A 9,036-nucleotide genomic window follows, 5' to 3' on the forward strand; every position below is an offset into this window, starting at 1 on the left:
AGATTTGTTTCTCAAGTTATGCTTTGTTTCACTGCAGCATTTGCAGAAAACAGAAATGTTAGTCTCAGTCTACTGGAAGTCTGAACTTCACATATGTTCCTTACACTCAATTAAATTAAATGTGTCAAATGTTCTCAGGATAACGTATTAGTAGAAGCTGAAACCACATTTAAAGCTTTTGATCAGACAAATCATAAAAAAACCATTCTAACCTTCATAGTTTGCCCATGTTGTCATGTGAAAGAAAAATTCATTTGGCTGTCCTGACTCTCAATCAACCATTTCCATACAGATTTCCTTCTGCAACCGCTGATGCCAAATTGCAACGACTTATCCCATCTCTTGACATAATCTATCGTAGCAGCATTTCTGGTAATGAAGCGATCGAGTTCTCAGTGATTTTTTTGGACAGCCAACACTTAAAAATTCAGCAAAGTTAAAGCTGATGTAGAGAAGTCTATAAACAGCATTCTCTGTCCATGCTCATTCTCTGATGGCCTAATGCAAGGCTGAGGTGAAAAAAAATTAACAAGATCCCATTCCAGGGCCTAAGAACAAGAGCCTGTCTGCAGAAGAAGGATGACTTTTAGGTAATTTTCCTAAAGAATTTCCCATTCTTTTAGTGAAGGTCTTGAAACTTTGTTTTGCTGCTCTCCTACAAGGGGAGGGAGAACTGCTTTAAAAGTACAGTCAGAAACTTTGGTTTTCTAGAGTGTGGTAGGCGAAGAAATAGGTGAGAAAAATGTTTTGTGTGTTAAGGTATGAAGCTCAAACCAGATCCCCTGCTCTTAGTCTCTCTACTCTTCCTCCTGCCCATCTCCCCAGCAACATGAATCTCACCGCTCTGCTATGAAAATGCTCTTCATAAGCAGGCATCTGCAATTCCACTTCCATATACTGCTGTGTATTTCCCCACATAAAATCATCCAAAGGACTGAGTACAATCATCGATTTGTGTTCCAAACCTCAGTGGACGGACCTGGCTGAGGCAGATGTCAGATTAATTATTGCAGAAGGTCTACACTGAAAACGAATGTATTTATTGGTATATTCTAGCCAGCATAGGAAAAAAAAAGAACAAAGTATTTACCTGGAGAATCACACACACTTTGGAAACAGTAAAGCAAGCATAAGAAAAAGGGAGGGAGGGAAAAGAGAGAGAGACACTCAGTAATGACTGAGTGCATGCTTCCCTGCTTCTGAATCTGTTAGTGCTTTTCTCATTCAACAGTTTCATTATTAATTAGCTAAAAACATTTCATTTCTTAACAGAGGAACACAGAGTCTGTAAAATTCCTGTTGTATCACCATCACAAATCAACAGGAAGAAAGTCTTTCCCAGGGAGTTACTAGCCATAGGAATGTGAAAAAGAAATTAGCATTCTCCTTATAAAGGGCCAATTTCTGAATTAGTGACCTCATTTGCTAAAGAGGTTCCTTTGTCACAGATATCTTAGTAGGTAAATACTGTGTTACACAGCCACACGGTCCTTAGTAGCAATGGTACAAAGATCTCCTAGCACATACTGGTCCTCTCCTCACCAAATGAATATTTAAAAGAGTAGACAATAAAGGGGGACTTCTATAGGAGGTGAAGGCATTCGTATCATGATGTCAGACTGCTATATGTGCTCCCGGAGGACTGCACAGGAAGCACTTTTATTCTAAAAGTTAATGGTATTTATGGAGACCTACAGCCTGATCTATTTTATGTCTCTTAGGGATGTGCTTATGCATGTATCACCCAAGAGTCTAATGCTTTTGGGGCTAGCCCGCATTACAGACAGATACCATTTTGGTACCTTGTGAATAGTAATGCATTTGAAAACCAGAAAGCAAAATATATTATTAAAAAAAAAATATAAAAAGAAATATATAAATCAAAGTCTTCCCCTTTTTTTCATTCTGGATAGAGTATCCTTCATTTCATGCACTCCTAATTTCTGCATATCCATTTCACGCCTGGGAGCTACAGTGCAAGTAACAGATTTTCAGTTCGGGGCTTTCAATATCTGCTTCTCCGGAGGAACATTTTAAAACGGGCAAATACTCGCCCTCCCCCCCCACCCCCTCACCCCACTCCCCCGCCTCCACCCTCCGTAGAAGAGCTAGAGAGAGAGAAAAAAAATAATAAAACAATACCGTTTGCGACAGCGTTTCCTTTCTCCCTGTGGCGAGACTGTCTCGCCCCTCCGGGAGCCCGCCGGCCGCCTCCGCACGGAGCTGCGGCAGAGCCGCGCACCTCTCTCGGCCCCGGCGCCGCTCGCCGGTAGCCCCGCTCCAGGCGCTGCTCGGCCCCGGCGCCGCTCGCCGGCAGCTCCGCTCCCGGAGCCTTGCCCACCGCACACCTGCTCGGCCCCCGCCGCACGCCCGAGCCCCAGCCCCGCTGCTAGCCGCAAGTTTCAGGCGCACCGCACGCATCCTCCTGCTCGTTCCTCTGGCTCGTCTCCCCGAGCTCTTTTCGTTTCCCCCTCGCCAAGCCGCCTCCTCGCCCGGCAGCAGCGCGTCCCGCACCCCGCCGCCCCGCTCACCCCAGACAACTCCGGCGCCGGCGTGCCCCGGCTGGTTCCCGCGGCACGCTCCTGCGGCCGCCGCTTACCTGCGGGTCCGGCGTGGCTGGCTGCTTCCCTTGGCCACCTCCGGAGGAGGGAGAGGAGGCAAGTCCCATTCACAACTAGACACTGAGCAGACACGGCAGCATCTTCAGCCTATTACACTCCACGGGCAGCGGCTGCTGAATGAGGCTCCGAGCTAGTGGCAGGAATTAGAAAGAGGGAGGGAGGGGAAAGGGGAGAGGAAAGGGGAGAGGGAGGGAGAAGGAGCAAGGAGGAGTGAAGCAAGATTAGAGGAAGGGAAAAGCTGGAGGCTGTTGCTTCTTCTCTATTTTCTTCTCCCTTCCCCCCACCCCCAGAGGAAAGCAGACCCCAGAGCCTGCCCTCCCGCATCCTGAGTGCCCTCCGATGCCTACGGGGGAGAAGTTGGGGTAGGAAGAGCAAAGCGAGGGGACGAGGAGCCCAGGGTACTCTCTCCCTTCGCCCAGGCAGTCCGTGGGTGGGTAGGGTACGTTGTCCCCACCCCACGCTCGGTTCTGCAACCCTTCAGCCATACAGGCACCCACAGGAGGGGGACGGGGACACGCACCCTGCGGTGCTGGCAGGCTGCGGGAGGGATGCCCTGTCCCTTCTCTGTCACTGCTCCTCTGCAGGCAGCCCAGGACCACCCCACGGCGGTGCGGGTGGGCTGGAACCCACGGAACAGCCCCGGGCACGGCCAACCGCGGCCACTTCTGCTGCAAGTCTTCTAGCTGGGGGGCTACCCCTGCCTCATGACTCTCACAGAGAGATCATCTGAGCTGGACAAACAGCAGGGGCATTTTATACCCAACCCAGACATGGTTCCTGTCATGATCAGACATTTGTCCAGGGGAAAGGAAAAAAAAAATCCACCAAAAAACCACAACAACGAAGTTCCCCAAGCATTTATGGATGTGGAAAATCTTGGTCTGTTGTAGCTCCCAGACAGAGGCTGAGGCAGGGCCTCTCTGCCCAGGCAGACTGCTAGAGGTGGAGGGGGTGACCCTTTCTTTCTCAAACACACCTGAACCAAGTGCTGCTACTCTCGCTAATGTAACACACCCAGGCATGATCCCCAGGTAAGGCTGAGCTCTGTGAGCCCAGGAAGAAGTGCTCTGAGCTGATACACTCATCCAAGCCCAGAGGCAGCACGCATTCATAGAATCATAGAATTGTTTTGGTTGGAAGAGACCTCTAAGATCGAGTCCAGCCATCCCCTCCCGTCTAGCCCACATGAGCCTGCAGGTCCCCTCTCACCCATCAGCTCCCCTCAGAGTGGCCAAGACCCATGTGCTCTGAGGTGGCTGTCAGCACAGTCGCTGCCATCTGTGTAGCTGAAGAGCAGAGCAGAGCGAGGAAGGATGCAATGCTCAGCCCCGCAGGAGCATTCGCTGTTGGAAATAACTAGGTGCCTCTTTGTCAAGATAATGTGCCCATCCTCAGGCAACCCATCGGACCGTTCAACCCCCACGCCACAAGGCAGCACTCACGCTGCTCTGTGACCACACCACTTGGCCCCGAAGAACAAGGCTTTTATATTCTGTGGTTAATTAGCTCTGCCAATAACTCCAGGCAAAGAGGGGGAAAAAAATTGGCACAAAACCTGCCACTGTACAAACAAAGAATTTGGAAGGAGGAAAGCTGATAAACAATGCATCCTAAGGAGGCTGAGGGACACTGAAGTTAGCACAACAGAGTAGCAAGCCCTGCCTGATGTCAGCCCCAGGGAAAGAGCAGGAGCCTTCTGACTGCAGAGATGGGGGCCTTGAAGAATTAAGGGCTCCAATTAATTTGCTTCAGAGGTATTCTGAGAGTTCACAGTTTGATTTGCAAATGCACCAGGGAGAGGTCTGTGTGTACTGTGAGGTGGAAGGGCACAGGCAGGAGGGCTCAGCTCTAGATGCAGGGCAAGGCACTACTTGGAGCAGTGACAAAGCAGCTAGGACAGCAGTGTGGGTCCCAGCTGTTGAGCACAGGCAGGCAAGTAGCATGGAGATCAATCCTGGTGTGGGAAACTCAGAGCTTGGGACAGACAGGGGAAACCATGGAATAAACCCAGAAACACCATGGGCTGAGCAGAAAGCATCAGGTAATAAGACAGCTAATTAATTGGTATTGGGCTTTATCTTGATAGGAGTAGGGCTGTGGTGCTGAGAAAACTAGTTGTAGGAGTGGGGTTTGATAGAAAATTAAAAATGTAATTAATTATGGGGAAAAAAAACATGGAAAGGACCATTTAAGAGTGTTTTTGGGGAGACATAGTTGAGGCAGGAGAGGGATGCACATGAATTTGGAACAATTTTGTCAAGAAAGTGGTGGTTTGGACAGAAAATAGGAAAGGAAGGGAAATATGTCTCAAAATAGTTCCATGCAGTTCCAGTCCAAACCTATTGCCTTTAATGGACACCATCAGTCTCCTCTGATGATAGTATGAGAATTACCATTTGTTTTCTTTATGGATACACTGTAGTGAGTACTACTTAGTGTAGCTCTGCCAAAACTGCCACTAAGCAGAAGCCCAGAGCTGGGCATCTGGCCGAGGTTTTTTTCCCTTTTCCCCTTCTCCTGCTGGCATTAGCAGTGCAGTGGAAGGGATGACTTTTGCAATTCCCTTTTTTAAACTGCTGAGATCAGATTTTTTGGAATATAAAGGAAATGTGAAAGCAATTTCAATCTAATTAAGCATATACAATAGGTACCCACAATATTCTCTAGTCAAAGAGCATATTGATCTACAATGAAAGGTTTCATTAATTCCATTCAAGGAGGCACGTTAACAAATGAGTATGGTCACATCTGATCTGGTGAGTGGCTTGCACCCTCCTTTCTGCATTGAAATGTTGGTGTAAACTAATCAGAATCTGCTATTATTTTTCTCTCATTTCTTTTTTTTTTTCCCACCAGCTTCCTCTAGGTTCTTATCTGCAAACAAAATAACCCAAACCTCCTGTTTGCACCTCTGGCTAAGTCCCAAGTCTGATTACATTAATAACCATTGTGGAATTAATTTCATCTACCCTAAGTCATTTTAAAATTGAATATCTAACAGGCTATCTATAGCAAGATTTCATTTAATGTCAACAAAAAGAAGTCCTTCCAACAGGGACAGGCCACTACCTGGAGGTGCTTCTCTCTATACCAAAAGGTTCTTAACTTGCTCAGATTAGAAACATACCTACAACCACCTGCAAGTCCGATGAGATGAGTCCTACTTTTTATGTTAGTTAAGCAGCAGTCAAATAAAAATCAACATGTGATGCTGAGAAATTACAACATTTGGTATAGATTCCCTTTATCCATTACCCTTTCCATTTAGGCAGTTCCAAATCACCCTGCCATCATTTCAGGAGAAACACTGCACAGAATCCTTGAGTGAGAAATGACAGTGGGCCACACAAAAGAGTCATACAGGGAAGAAGAGTACCCCAAAACATCTGCAGAACACCTCCACTGAGTTCCAACCAGTGCTCCTGCGTGCATTCACATCATGCTAGATGGGAGATTCCCATAGGCTGCCCAGGTCAGACTTTGCCATACTTCCCACATACCACATTGAGGGAAAGAAGCAAATTTCTGCCTTTGCAGGGTATTTCTGATGGTTGCTAACTCTTCATCTACAAAGCCTTAGGCTAGATAGTAACTTTACAAACAGCTTGTTGAAGCCAATGTAACATCAGTGTGGACACTATCAGGTTAACTAGTGGGAAATCTTTCTCATTATGGTGGCCTCCTCTCTTCACAAAAATCACAGAATCACAGCATGCATCGGGTTGGAAAGGACCTCGAAGGTCATCCTGTCCAACTCCTCTGCACTGAGCAGGGACAGCTCCAACTAGATGAGGTTGCTTAGGGTTCCACCAAGTTTGACCTTGTATGTTTCCAGTGATGGGGCCTCAACCACATCTCCAGGCAAACTGATCCAGTATTTCACCACTCTCCTTGTAAAGAACTTCCTCCTAATGTTCAACCTAAATCTCCCCTGCTCCAGTTTCAAACTGTTGCCCCTCATCCTGTCCCTTCAAGCCCTTCTAAACAGTCCCTCCCCAGCTCCACTGTCAGTCCCCTTCAGATATTGAAGTGCAGCTAAGGTCTCCCTGGAGACTTTTCTTCTCCAGGCTGAACGACCCCAACTGTCTCAGCCTGTCCCTGTAGGAGAGATGCTCCAGCCCTCTGATCATTTTGTGGGCCTTTTCTGGAGTCTCTCCATCCTGTTCATGTCCTCCTTGTGTTGGGGGCCACAGAGCTGGACACAGTACTCAATGTTAGATGCAAACTAAAAAGGCTGGCCTTAGTTATTCTGCTGCCATGGAAGTCATGGCAGAGCAGCAAGGGAGCACACTGAGGTCTGGAGTTAGCAGTTGCAGCTGCTTGCAACATGGTGTCAGAATGAAATCAGCATTAGACATAAATAAAGGAAGTTTATACATATTTTAAACAGCATTTGGTTTTGCATATCCATATATTTAGGTTAAGAACATCTGTGATAACTTTGCAAAACCTAAAACCCCGAAATAAATAAATAAAAATGCTTCTTTATCTGCTGTGGGCTTACAGAATCTGAAGTTTGGTAGGATTCTGCTCATTACTTGGGCAGTTAACCCGTTTATCACTTGAAAATAAGTTGGCTGCTTTGTTTTCTAAGCAGCTGAAGGGGTACAGGCGCTTCAGAATGGAATCGCTGCTCCAGCAAACAGTGCAGCTGAGCTCATGCAATAAGCATAAGCAGGCAGGTTGTAAATTTAGGATGGACATTTGTGCATGAAAAAGCTTGAATTGTGAACTCTGGAAAGGAAACTCCACAAAGAAGAATATATCACTGTCGCATTTACTCAATAGTTTGGGCACATCTACACAATAATTATGAAAGAAGAAACTTCTTTCCATCTTTTGAGCCTATTTTCTCCAGACCCTAGAGGCTCTTTTTCCCACATGGCTTCCAATAGACTCTCTTCCTTTTCAGCTACCTTTAAGAGACCTGCAATTGCTTTCACTTTTCTTCTCACCTGGAAAGCATTAGACATTTAAAAGGCACATGAACAGTATATTGCTATCCACAGGAGCTAGGAGTTTAGAAAGAGGCAAGAGAGACAGTGAAAGAAAAGAAAAAGATTTACAACAAAGTACATTTCACATAGTCCAAACAGAGATTTTTTGCCCCAAATGCCCTTCAACTTCACTGTCATTTTGCTAATCATGAAATCAATAAGGTTGGAAAAGACCTCAGAGATCATCAAGTCCCAACCTATCACTCAACACCTCATGACTAACTAAACCATGGTTCCAAGTGCCACATCCAATCCCCTCTTGACCACCTCCAGGGATGGTGACTCCACCACCTCTCTGGGCAGCACATTCCAATGTCAAACAACTCTGTGAAGAAGTTTCTCCTCACCTCAAGCCTAAACCTCCCCTGGTGCAGCCTCAGACTGCGTCCTCTTGCTCTGGTGCTGGTTGCCTGGGAAAAGAGACCAACCCCCAGCTATCTACAACCTCCTTTCAGGTAGGTGTAGAGAGCAATAAGGTCTCCCCTGAGCCTCCTCTTCTCCAGGCTAAACAATCCCAGCTCCCTTAGCCTCTCCTCACAGGGCTTGTGCTTGAGACCTCTCACCAGCCTGATTGCCATAGAATCAATCACAAAGCAAAGGAAAATTTGATTCCTATATGAAAATGCAAAGGGTGAGCAGGATTGAAGGAGAGAAAAATTATTGTTCTTAATGAGTCCAAAAAAAGGGAAAGCAGCACAGAGAGAAGACAAGCACAGAAGAATTGTGCATCTTGAGGCAAGGAGACAGGCTTTTACACAATGAAAAATGGGCAGCTCAAAGCAGCTGGTGTCTAAAGCTGCTTTCTTGTGTTTTGGTGGGTTTTTTCCAACAACAAATGTCTTCCTTGTAGAAATGCAAAAAATATAACAACATGTGTTTACTTGAGAAAGGTTAAAACAGGCAAAAAGGAAAAGGAAATTCCCCAGTGGGAAGAGGATTGCAGTAAACCCCAAACTGAACTACACAAATATTACACAGGGGTTTGGGGCGGGGGGAGATGCTTTTTACATTTCCTATGTGCACATGGAGATCCTTGCAAGTGTTACTAGCTGCAATGACAAATCATCAGCTTGATTCACCTCTTCCAAGCAATGCCCAGTTGGTACTTTTAAATACAGGACTGGTGTGCTCAGTATAACAAGGAGGAAATCATATTTTGGGCTTGGTTATCTCTTTTCCCTGTTCACTACAAAGAAAAAGAAAGGTCTCACTGCTCTGCCAGAGCGAAGTAAAGGTCTTCTCACTAATCTGCCAATGGAGTCTGGCCTTGATGGTGTTGCACATTTTAACTCATTTTCATGATGAAGTTGAAAATCCCCATCTTCAATCAACCCAAGTGGTCAGACTCAGACTGCACCTGCCTACCCTTAACAGAATTGAGTCCAATTCCATTTAGGCTGCAGCAGAACAGAAGTCTT

General features: G+C 46.3%; 1 protein-coding gene across 2 annotated transcripts in view; it reads right to left on the minus strand.

The window, feature by feature from the left end:
- CDH11 (cadherin 11) overlaps positions 1 to 2,987 on the minus strand; it is an 89,764-nt gene extending 86,777 nt beyond the window's left edge. Inside the window, exons 1-2 of one of the 2 annotated variants that reach the window (XM_054169992.1) lie at positions 2,969 to 2,987; positions 2,600 to 2,751 (exon numbers count right to left, since the gene is read on the minus strand). The gene's annotated coding sequence lies outside the window, so the exon portion shown is untranslated. Of the gene's footprint in view, positions 1 to 2,599; positions 2,921 to 2,968 lie in introns of those variants that run through there. The other variant, XM_054169991.1, reaches the window with a different exon arrangement.
- Positions 2,988 to 9,036: the final 6,049 nt, after the last annotated feature.

The sequence above is a fragment of the Dryobates pubescens genome, chromosome 19 (genome assembly GCF_014839835.1).
Source record: "Dryobates pubescens isolate bDryPub1 chromosome 19, bDryPub1.pri, whole genome shotgun sequence".
NCBI lineage: Eukaryota > Metazoa > Chordata > Aves > Piciformes > Picidae > Dryobates > Dryobates pubescens.